The 12,642-nt window shown below is 39.4% G+C and overlaps 1 long non-coding RNA gene across 1 annotated transcript; it reads right to left on the bottom strand.

The window, feature by feature from the left end:
* Nucleotides 1-2,184: 2,184 nt before the first annotated feature.
* Nucleotides 2,185-6,966, bottom strand: LOC124230748 (uncharacterized). Its single transcript, XR_006886283.1, has 3 exons — nt 6,861-6,966; nt 4,402-4,593; nt 2,185-2,864 (listed from the first exon to the last, which is right to left on the bottom strand). It is a non-coding gene; the product is annotated as an uncharacterized LOC124230748 (long non-coding RNA).
* Nucleotides 6,967-12,642: the final 5,676 nt, after the last annotated feature.

Below are 12,642 nucleotides of genomic sequence, written 5' to 3'. Positions count from 1 at the left end.
GTGCCTTTTGACCACTTTCCTCTATTTCCCTTTCCCTCCACCCCTGCCTCAGGTAAACACAAATCTGATTTCTTTTTCTACGAATTTGGTAATTTTTCTTTTAGGTTCTATGTATAAATGAGATCATACAGTATGTGTTTTTCTCTGTCTGACTGATTTCACTGAGCAGAATGCTTTCGAGGTCCATTCATGCGGTCTCAAATGGTATGATTTCCTGGTTTTTTATGGCTGTAATATTCCATCGTATGTACGTACCACAACTTCTTTACCCACTCATCCACCAGCGGGCACTTAGGTTGTCTGCACGTCTTGGCTGTTGTGAACAATGCTGCTGTGAACGTGGGGTGGCAGATATCTTTCTGAATTAGGGTTCTTGTTTCTTTGGATATATTCCCAGAAGTAGGATTGCTGGATGATATGATAATTATATTTTTAATTTTTTGAGGAAACTCCATACTGTTTTCCATAGCAGCCTCATCAGTTTACAATCCCACCAACAGTGCACAAGGGTTCCCTTTTCTCCACTTCGGTACCAGCATTTGTTAGCTGTTGTCTTTTTGATGATGACCTTTCTAGCCATCCATATATCCTCTTTGGAAAAATGTCTATTCAGGTCCTGTGTCCATTTTTTTAAATTGAATTATTCTTTTTTTTGCTATTGAGTTGTATGAGTTCTTTATATATTTTGGATATTAACCCCTTTTCAGATATATGGTTTGCAAATATTTATACCTATTCCATAAGTTGTCTTTTCACTTTGTTGATGGTTTCTGTTACTATGCAGAAGCTTTTTAGTTTGATGTGGTCCCACTTGTTTATTTTTGATTTTGTTGCGTGTGCTTTAGGTGTCATATCCAAGAAGTCGTTACCAAGATCAATGTCAAAGAGGTTTTTTCCTATGTTTTCTTCTAGGAGTTTCATGGTTTCAGGTCTTCTGTTTAAGTCTTTAAATTATTTTGAGTCAATTTTTGTGAATGGTGTAAAGTAGGGGTCAATTTTCATTCTTTCACGTGCGAGTATCCGGTTCTCCCAGCACCATTTATTGAAGAGACTGTCTTTTCTCCATCGAGTATTCTTGGCTCCTGTGTCAAATATTAGTTGACTGTATATGCCTGGGTTTATTTCTGGGCTCTCAATCCTGTACCATTGGTCTGTTTGTCTGTTTTTATACCAACACTCACATTTTGAAAGAATGCAATCCCTGTTGTCACTAAACGGTGTCAACAAACATATGGCAAAAGATAAATTTGACACCAACTTCATACCACACACAAAAATCAAATCCAGATGGATTAAAGATCTACATGTGAAAAATAAAGCTATAAAGGCTTCTGAAAGAGAACATAAGAAAATATGTTTCACAACATTGGGGTGGGCAAAGATTTCTTAAAGAAAACATAAGCAGCACTAACTATAAAAGAATAAATGGAAGAATTGGACTCAATTGAAATTGTGAAATATGTCCATCAAAAAATTCCATAAAGAGAGTGAAAAGGCAAACCACAAACTAAGAGAAGCTATTTTGCAATATAAAGTTACGCGTGGCTTAGCAGCGGGGATACATTCTGAGAAACGCATTGTTAGGCAATTTCATCACTGTGCAAACACCATACAGTGCTCTTACACAAACCTAGATGGTGCAGCCTATTACACACCTAGGCCATATGGTGCTAATCTTATGGGATCGCCATCGTGTATGCAGTCTGTCATTGACCAAAATGTCATTATGTGGCACATGACTGTATTCTCATCTATCTGGCGCTGCTATAAATCAATAAAAAAGATGATCTGACAGAAACAGGCACTTCTGTTCAATCTTAAGCAGGCACTTCTCAAAAGATCATAACCAAATGGCAAAAAACCCAAAAGTTAAAAGGTGATCACCTTCATTAGTCCTCAGAGAAACGCAGTATAAAACTATCATGTTGTTGATCCAAATGAGCAACTTTATGAGGCAAAAATGAAATTTTAAAGAAAAAGAGGCTTTATTTAAAAAAAAAAAGGTTTGCAAACCGGGGAAGAACACCTCCACCTGAAGGTTGATAGATGAGCCCCCCACCTCGGTCTTTGGTGGCTGGTTTTTTTTTTTTTTTTTTTTTTGGTTTTCCTTTTTCTTCCAAAAGCCCCCCAGTAGATAGTTGTGCATTTTTAGTTGTGGGTCCTTCTAGTTGTGGCATGTGGGACGCCACCTCAGCGTGGCTTGATGAGCGGTATCACGTCCGTGCCCAGGATTCGAACAAACAAAACCCTGGGCCACCGAAGTGGAGCGCGCAAACTTAAACACTCGGCCACGGGGCCCAGCCCCAAGGGTGGCTGGTGTTTAAAGGCAAAAAGCGCAGAGTCTGTAAGGCTACAGCTGAGCCCAGTTCTGAGTGGTCGCCCTTCCCAGCTACAGTGTGTCTGTGTCTGGGGCTTTCTAAATATCCTGACTGCAAGGAAAGATGACTGCATTGTTCTCTGGCCATCTGGTGACAGACAAGGTTAAAATGTGATTTTTTATTTCTGCCCATAGTTCTTCCTTGCGGCGATCATGGTAACCATCAAGTTGACTCTGGCCTCACTGTGTTTTTTTCTTTTATCATTTTCGTCTCTTGATCATAGGTTCACCAAGGCAACACCTTCGATCAACTCAGAGAGTGTTCAGGTCCCTTGAAGCCCAAGTGTCCCGTCAGCTGCTTGGGTTCCATCTAGTCCCAGGCGGGAGGCATCAGAGGGTGGCAGGGCTGAACGTAGGCGGTGGCTTGAATCACAACATGTGGGGTGCCAGTGGTGGGGTGGTATCTGGAGACGCTGCACGATGTTTAATCAGCAAGCAGGGGGAACTGTTAGCAAGCTGTTCTCCCACCAGTGGTCCTCCTGTCGTTCTGCAAAACAAGCTCAGAAACGTTGGTTACTTTGTTTCTCGTGTCAACCTTGTGGCTATGAGGCATGGTTTCACCCTAATCCAGGGAAAATTTCAACTCTTTTGTTCTCAGGGGTTTTTTGCTGCTTTTTCTCCCCAAATCCCCCCAGTACATAGTTGTATATTTTAGTTGTGGGTCCTTATAGTTGTGGCATGTGGGATGCTGCCTCAGCATGGTTTGATGAGCGGTGCCATGTCCACGCCTAGGATATGAACTGGCAAAACCCTGGACCACCGAAGCAGAGAGTGCAAACTTAACCACTCAGACACAGGGCCGGCCCTGTTCTTGGTTTTAATCCCAATGTTTTACGATCATTCTTCAATCTTGGGGGTGGGGGCGAAGACCTCTTTAGCCACTTCCTCCTATGAAAGGGCAAAGAGCTGGGTCAGAGGAGTGAAATTGTTCTACTTTTATTTCAAAATATTTTTGGTACCAGGTAGGGAGAGCAAGAAATGCTTTGCATGACTAATATTTTAGTACTCTGGTCAGTGGCTTTGGAACAACATTTAAGTCCATATTTTATAATTATATAGATGACCATACATATTGGCAAAATAGATAGTCCAGATTTTAGAATCCCCACCATAATGAACCTCAATCCTTGGGGAACCCAAGAGAAGAGGCCTGTAAACCAATCAAGATTAGGGCCTGGAAACTCAAGCAAAACCTGATGAAACAAAAAGAAAAACAAAGTTAGTGGTTGGAACAAATTATAAATTAATTCTTGAGCCCAGAAGATGTCTGGTCAAGAAGATTTCTAGATGTCAGGGTTGAAGCATCTTTTGCAGTTTGAAGTGTCTGTGATGATGTCATTTGGTATTCAGGTAAGCTTTTTCAGTGGCTTATACAGTAATGGGCATGAAGGTTGTCTAAACATAGGCCGTCGTGGTGATCTCTCTTAAGTTTATACAAAGCAATCCAGTTTCAGTTTGCAGAGCCTCAGGAAAAAGGGTGGCCTTAGTCCTCAATGATTTCAAATGAAAAGGATGGAGAATGGTACCACATATTTGAGGAAACTAGAAGAATTCAGGATCCAGTCTAGTTTACAGGTAGAAAACTAAACACTCAAAGATGATTAATACAGCTAGAATCCATTATCCAAAAATGTGTACTATAGTTTTTATATGTGGATTATAATTTTGAAACATAATCTTTTTCTCTATAATTACCCTTATTTTTACCCAAAATAGCCAAATTAAGACTATTGGTTTGCAAAGTAAGCCTAGTTTTAATAAACTTGGCACAACTATTTACATAAGTACAGCAAGAATAGTAATTGATCATATACACTCATTGAAATCTGCTTTGCTGGAACTTTTAATAAGGAATCTCAGATTGAACTTTAAAGGCCTCTCAAGTCCACAAAAGCCAAGCCAAGGACTTATCATCAGACTCCACCTGCAATACCTACAGATTTGGGTGAATTTCTCTCTTCTCGAGGTCTCCAAAATATCCTGAGGTTCTTACACCCGCCAGGAAAGTGACCCTCTTTACTCACCTGGTAAGGTTGCCAGGAACTCTGTAAGCAAGGCATCAGGCCAATATTTCCAAGTGGCTTTATTTGTTCCGTAAAATCAATCCTTGTTCCTCAAAACTATTTGGTCACATCTGAGTTTATGCATGTTTTTCTCAAATATGATATTCCAGTAAAAGCCTTGGTAATATAGCCAGTGTCTCCAATTGTGTCCTGCTATAAGGAGAACAGATTTGTATTGAACTTATGCAAACAATTATATTGCCATGAAAATAGGGATACTTACTTATCAAAAGTTTTCCAACTTTGGAAGGATCAGGTAGGCAGAAAAGTATAAATGCTTCAATTCTGTTTACAAATTGCTATAAGTCATAGTTATCTTAAGAGAAAAGATTTCTTTAAATCTGGAATAACAAAACACTAGAGCATCTTTCCCAGTTCATGTAGTCCCAGGTAATTTAATTTTTTTTGCTTGAATCCCATTTTCTCTTTTTTTTTTTTTTAACTTTGATGATTGAGGATGATAAGAACCAAGAATTTTGAAAGAAGTTTAAGAGTCTAAAAGTCCAAGAAGTTTAAAAGGCTTTTGTTAAGGTTCATATGATTTGCCCAGTGACATGAGTGCCTTGATAACTAGAGACTATGGAAGATATACCTCAAGTGGGAAATACATTTTTTAAATAATTTTTTTGCCAAAGTGAGGTTATCAGCTTGTGGCAAGGGAGGGCTTTAACCCATCTGGAAAACAGGTGCAGGTGTTCAAAGGACCCAGAGGGAGGAGTTCTGAGGCCTCTGGGGACAGAAATTGTTTTTCTTAATGCACTATGGTGGGTGAAAGAATGTAAAAATGAAAAAATAGGGCTTGTTGGGGAGCCAGGAAGAACACAATGACTGTCTTGGGTTTCCCATACCCTTGGCTGTTTGTTTAACTTACAACTATTGCTCACTCATCTTAATTTCTCTGATCTAGGAGAAGACTGTTGCCATGTTACAAGGACACCAGGAAGGTAAAAGTCTAGCAATGAGGGGTCAATTTGTTTTTTGGAGAGAAGCAGAACAGACATCATCTACATGTGTCATAACTTTTATAGATTTTGTTGTTGCTCAAAATTGAGTGTGAGCCTCAATTTTGATGACAGACCACATTTTATACAAGGACATATTAGATTTTCAGGAATTTTCATATAATTTCTGGAACTCATATATTTATGAAGATATAACAAAATGTAATTTAACATATCTAATAAGTCTAATTAGTTTAATATCTCTCTGTTTACAGAAAGAGAGAATAAATTCTTTGAGAAGTCTTAGGGCTGTTTAGAAACTCCCAAAGCTCCTTTTTAAGTCAAAAGAAATATTTTAGCCAGGATTTGAACCTTGGGTTGTAGTTTGTTAAAAATATCCAAAGATTTTAAAATATTTGATCAAAAAGGATCACAGATTTTTATGAAACAATACTTAATTATCTACTTAATCAAAGTGACAAAGAAATTTTAGGCAAACATAGAAAGTTGAATAGTTCTGAGCAAAACCCAGCTTGTCTAAGTAATCGAAGACTTGGTAAAGACAAAACACAGAATCTTTATTTCCTAGGCAGATTACACCAAAGGTGAAGAAACTTTGTTTAAAATTTCTTACTAAGAGCAACCAATAACCTGAGAAGACTTTGTCCCTTAATAGAGAGAAAAACCAAATTTTAATTTTTGTACCAGCGTACTTTTGATTTTAAAACACTTTAAAATAAATTTATTTTAATCTTAGCCACCTCAACCATGCACAAAACTCTTTCTTTGGGCTTCACTTCCATAAACCTTTTGTCACGTCTTTTTTACATTCAGAATTTGTCCCATGTCTTTTTTTCTTTTTCTTTCTTTGCTTCCCTAATGCTTGAGGACGAATTTATCTTTCTTAACAAAACAAACAATTCCCATTCCTTATACCTTCTTACTGAAACACCTGTTTTATTGTCTACCTTTCATATGCAGTCATTCTTTCAATTTTAAAACTCAGAAAGTTTTTCTAGAAAAGAAATGATGCAAAGCAGTTGTTACAGAATAATTACAGATTGTACTTTTAGAGGCTAGCACAGTTTCCTATGCATTACATTAAATGAATATAAATTTCTTTTACATGATATAGTTAAAATGGACTGTATACCTTTTGGAAATTACAGTGTGAGATTCACCTGCGTCTATAGGTTTATCTTGACATTGTTCTGCCAAACCAGGAATGATAGAACAGGCAGAGGCAAGAAGATCCCCACATTATTGTTGCAGGGGATTGCTCTAGGTGGAATAAGCAGAGAAAATATTTGAAAGGTGGAATAACAACTTTTAAACTTACGGCAGAGCTACAAGTATCCGGGAAGCCACCACTGGAATTTTTTCTGCAAGCAGCCATAAGAAATGGGGAAAGTTCTTTTAAACCAAGATTGTTGCTAGGTTGTAAATCTGAAAAGACAAGGAAACCGAGTTTGAGCCTACCAGAGAGTGATTATAGCCTGGCCTTGAGGGGTTATCATTGTGTGTGTACAGCATAGAAATGGTGATCGTCTTTGTGCTGGTTTCTCCATCTGGCTGCATAGACCCTTCTGTTGTTCAATTTACTGTGGTATAAGAGCAGTGGCTTTCAAACACATTGTATCATTCTATAGGAAGAAATATACTGTATATTATGATCCAGTATATACCTATATATATACAAGACTCATATAAGTAACAGAAATAAAAGTTTAAATAAACTGACGTATTTTTTATTTTCATTGTATGCCATAAATGGATTTTATTTTGTATTTATGAAATTATTTTCTTTTATTTAAACACACAGATTTTATAATAAATTTGTTATAAATAAAATTGAAAATATATATTATTCATTTATCTATTATGATAAATGTAGATATCATGTACACTTTTTATTTAAATAAAGGTTACTCATAATTTATCAATGGGCTGTGACCATAGTTTGAAAAATAAGAAGTCGCAGTAAGTCCTTCCATAGTAGGAGAAAGCTTTCGTGGCAGCTCCATTGTTTTTATCTTTCCAAAGGGCTCTTGTTGCTTTGCCCCACTCTCTCAGCATCAATGTTTAGGGTTAATTTACGTTATTACTCTAAGTGTTCTGGCATTCCTTCTTGGATTCCTTTTGTAGTTTTAGCTCTTTTTCCAACTTTTTTTTTTAAACTACTCGTAATTGTTGTTTTCCAGTGAAATCTAGGAAGCAGGCAATTGTGAAGTGTCTATCATACATTAGCATCCTGAAGGAGAGTGGCAAGCCCACAAACACATTTCATAATTTCCAGAAACATATTTCTCTTTACAAAAAGACTTTTCAGCGTGGCACAAAACATGTCTATTGACATATTGTTTGTCTATGTAAAAAAAAATTAGAAAGCCAAAACTAAACAAACTTATGTTTAGTGATCAATGTCTCAGTTTATCGTCTTATCCAGAAAAGATTTGGATATTTAATGAACATCCATTATTTAGTTTAACTTGGTATAAGCTTTTGTCTTATTTACATTTATTTAAACATTTGTTTTTAACAGTTTTGCTTGGATTAGGCATTAAATAGTTAACCATTATCCCAAGTTATTTTCCCTGATGACAAATTCCATAACAAAAACGGCATGACCATCCAACCAGTAAACCCAAGAAGAAAGGGTCGTATGTTTGTATTATATTCAGTATTGATAATTCTGAAGACATGCCTGTTTTTGTTAAACCAACAAACTTAAACAAGCTTTTATTTACCAAAGATCATTTTTGTATCATGTTAACTGGAAAGATATCTGGGCTAGTTTCTATTATATTTAGAAATAATTTATGTAAGCATTTATTCTGAGCCAATTAAATAGAGCTCCTTTAGAAATTTTTGCTATCCAGGGGCCGGCTCCGTGGCCGAGTGGTTAAGTTCACACGCTCCGCTGCGGCGGCCCAGGGTTCGGATCCTGGGCATGAACATGGCACAGCTCGTCAGGCCATGTTGAGACGGCGTCCCACATCCCACAACTAGAAGGACCTGCAACTAAGATGTACAACTGCGTACATGGGGGGTTTGGGGAGATAAAGCAGGGAAAAAAAAAAAAGAAGATTGGCAACAGTTGTTAGCTCAGGTGCCAATCTTTAAAAAAAAAAAAGAAATTTTTGCTATCCAGAAGCAGACAAATATATAGAGACTTACATACAGAAACATACACATACACATGGACACAAACAGAGATCTTCAAAATGTTAGCCACGTCTCAGGCACAAAACTCAGAAGAATAGTTGGAACCAAATTGCTCCCTGGCAGATGGACTTGCTCAGACGGCCAAAGATTTTTATTAAAATTTTTTTCTTTTTGTTGTAAGGATCCTTTTTAGAGCTGTTTTTGAAGTCATTTGTCTAAAGAACCTTCTGCATATTAATCAAAGAACACATCCCATTGCTTCTGAGAGGTTTTGAATCCTCTCTTTTCCAACGGAGAGTGCAAATAAACCAATTTGGGAGTATCAAGGGAGCTCCATTGTGGCCAATGTATTCTCAGATCATTTCTAGTAATTTGGACCCAGGTGACAAGGAACTTGCAAGTATTCGGCCCATAATTTTTCTACAGAAAGGCTGCAGGAGTGGCAGCAGGTGGCTAGCCATTTGCAGTTTCTCTAGAGCAATTTTAGAACAAAAGGCCCACATCCTGAGTGGAGAACCCTCCCAGTAAACCAGCTGCAGCTGAACCTTGTGAGGAAAGCCCCTCCTTAGAAATTGAGGGACCCCCTCCTTAGAAATTGAGGGACCCCCTCCTTAAAAATTGAGGAAAGCCCCTCCTTAAAGAGCCTCTAGACTTCTACCAAAGCACGGGAGCTCGAGGCTATGCGAGGTCCGCACCTTGCTCGTCCCCCTGAGGCTGTTGGAGATGCAGAGGAGCAGTGAAAGGGCTCCGAGTTGTGCGGGATGCAGTGTCCAGTTGACCCCCAGGAGGAGATCAAGTGGCCTCTTCACATCCCATCCTCGTCACCGGAAATGTTGACTGAAAGGAGCTGCTTTACAAGGCAAAAATGAAATTTTAAAGAAAAAGAGCCTTTATTAAAAAAAAGGTTTGCAAACTGGAGAAGTGCACCTCAACCCACAAGCTGATAGGTGAGCCCCGCCCCCCGGACCTGGGTCTTTGGGTGGCAGGTGTTCAAAGGCAGAAAGCACAGAGTTTGCAAGGCTAAAGCTGAGCCCAGTTCTGAGTGGTCGCCCTTCCCAGCTACAGTGTATCCGTGTCCGGGGCTTTCTAAATGTCCTAACTGCGGGGAGAGATGACTGCATTGTTCTCTGGCCATCTGGTGATAGTCAAGGTTAAAATGAAATTTTTTATTTCTGCCAGTAGTTTAGGCTTGAGGTGGTCATGGTGACTATCACATCAATTCTGGCCTCATTGGGTTTTTTTCTTTTATCAATGTGGTACCACTACACACCCACCAGAATGGCTAAAATGAAAAAGATGGACGACACCAAGTATTGGCCAGAAAGTTGAGCAACCGTATCTTTCATACACTGCAACTGGGAATACAAATTGGTCTGATCACTCTGGAAAATTGTTTGACAGTCTCTACTAACGTAAGTTTATGACTCAGCAATTTTGGTTATCTGTTGCTGTATAACAAACTATCCCAAAAGTTAATGGCTTAAAAGAACAATCATTTTATTATAATTTGCAACGTTTGGGTCAGGAACTCTGGCAGAGCATGCCTGAGTGATTTTCTACTCCACGTAGCATCACCTGGGATCACGCAGAAGGATTCAGTTGGTGGCTGGGCTGCTCTCAAGGATCCAAGATGGCGTCACCCACCTGTGTGGCACGTCGGTGGGGATAGTGGGGAAGCAAGACTCAGCTGGGCCCCTCTCCCTCCACATGTTGTTGAAGGGTCTCTCTACAGAGTCTGTCTAGCAGAGCAGTTGGACACCCTACACAATGGCTCAGGGCCCCAAGGAAGAGGGTTCTAAGAGGCCAAGAGAGAAGCTGCGAGATTTCTTACGAACTAGACTCGGAAGTTGAGGACATCACTTCCTCCACACCTACAGGTCAAGAAAGTCACTAAGACAAGCCACGATTCATGAGGAGCGAGGAACAGACTTCACCACTTGATGAGGGCACAGCAGGGAGAGAAGGAACAGATGGCAGCCATCTTGGAGAACGGGGACCGCTGTCCACACTCTGACCCCAACAATTCATTTCCCTCACACATGAGAAATACACTCACCTCCCCTGGGACTCCCCAAATCTCACCCTGTTAGAACATCGCCTTGAAATCCAGGATAACTTCATTTAAATCGTCACAGATCATTTAGGTTAATGCAGCTGAGGGGCCTTGGGTATCATTCCTCAGTGTGTACAGCTCCTCAAGGCCGGCTCCTCTTGGTCTGAAGACCTAAGAACTAGAGAGATACGTCATCTCTTCCCTCCACAGCACAGTATAACACGGTGCGACTGTGATACTGTCACACCATAGGTACTCCCATCCCGCTCCCGGGAGTAAGTCTCTATGACCTTTTTATTAGTCCCTTCAGATCTTGGTTCTCCTCTCGGGTCGTCCTTCCTTTTCCAGGAGAAATGCCCGCGTCTGTGACTGAGCAGCTTCTCAGCCTGTTTCCTGCTTGTAGAAGTTTGGGGTTTCAAAGGTCTCTCATCATTTTGCACTATCCTGTCCCTTTCAGACTACGCTGATAGCGTTACTTTTCTTAGTTGTGGGTTTCACATGAATTAACTTATAATCCTTTCCATTAGAATGAAGGCCACACCCACCAATCTCTTCAAGATAACCTTTTCTCTACTTTTGGCTTCCTGTAAGGCCACGAGGAACACTGGCCTGAAAATCCTTGCAGTTAGAGGGCCTTTTTCTCTGAGGCAACACTTTAGCTCTTTCAGAAGTCTACATCAGGGCCCTTACTGTCCCACGCGAGATTTATCATTGCTTTGAAATCCCTCCTTAATTTGAGAATTTTGGAGAGGCTGAGGAGCCAGAAAGTCCTTGCTTTTTATATTTAACAGAGTGTTTTAAGCTTGTCCATCTCCTCTCACATTTTACTGTAAGAAGCAAGAAGAAGAGGCCAGCTAGACCTCCAACAGTCACCCTGGAATCTCATCAGCTCCCAGCTCATTTGTTACATTTTCTGTTTTCGTGTTACCGCAGGTGACAGTGTTGCTAAACCTTCTGCCGCTACATCATAAGCATCCTCTTTCCTCCAGCTTCCCGTCACCTGGTCCCCACTCTCCTTTAAGTCCTTCAAGTCTTAACTAAGTCCAACAGCCTCCTGGAGGCCCACGGGGCCATCCACCAACAGTCCTTATAGGGCCTTCCAACTCCCATTGGCCAAGTGATCCCAGAGCTGAACCCACGCTTTTAGGCTTTTGTGACACAGCACCCCACTTCCAGGTACCCAAAGCTGTCCCAGGGGCTGTGGCCTAATCAATTATCCAAAAACGTAGTAGCTTAAAACAACCATTTAGGGGCCAGCCCCGTGGCCGAGTAGCTAAGTTCACACACCATATATGAGTGCAAAAAATAACAAAAGAGTAGCCTAAAATTCTAAATAAACTAAAAGTCATATTACTAAATTACCCTTGGGTTAAAAATGAAACCATAAAGGAAATTAAGAAATACTTAGAAAATAATGACAAAGAGAAGAGTAAATATCAAAAATTGGGGGACTAGCTAAGTCAGTGTTTAAATGAGAAAATTTAACTTTAAATACATTTCTGTAGATAATAGAAATGTTAAAAAAATAGGAAAGTTAGGCATTTAACTCAAGAAAATAAGAAAGAGCAACAGAGAAAAATCCTGGGAATTTGAAAGGATGGTAAAAATAAAGATAAAGGCAGAAATCAGTGAAATATAGATTTATAAATCCAGTAAAGATTAACAAAACTAAAAGCTAGTCCTTTGAAAAGATTAATTAGTTAGATCTCCCTAACAGGACTTCCAAAGGAAAAAAAAGAGAGAAAATACATAAATAAAATATAGAGCCAAGAAAAGTTAAAAATAATTACTGATATGACAAGGATTTAAAAATAATAATGGTGAGGCATTAGGAATAACTCTATGGTATTTAACTGGAAAACAGATGAAATAGATAAATTTCTAGATATAAATTCCAAAATTGGCTTAAGGATGAAAATCCTCGAAAAGACCAAAAAGGATCAATAAAACTGAAGTGCCCCCAAACTCTAGACCCACCTGTGGGCCCTACTATCCTCTTTCCTCCTGGAAACAGCTCCCATTATCCCTGGCGGGAAGTAATGG

This window comes from Equus quagga, chromosome 20, assembly GCF_021613505.1.
Source record: "Equus quagga isolate Etosha38 chromosome 20, UCLA_HA_Equagga_1.0, whole genome shotgun sequence".
NCBI lineage: Eukaryota > Metazoa > Chordata > Mammalia > Perissodactyla > Equidae > Equus > Equus quagga.
The sequence above is the reverse complement of the archived record's forward strand: the minus strand, read 5'-3'. Positions and strand labels throughout refer to the sequence as shown.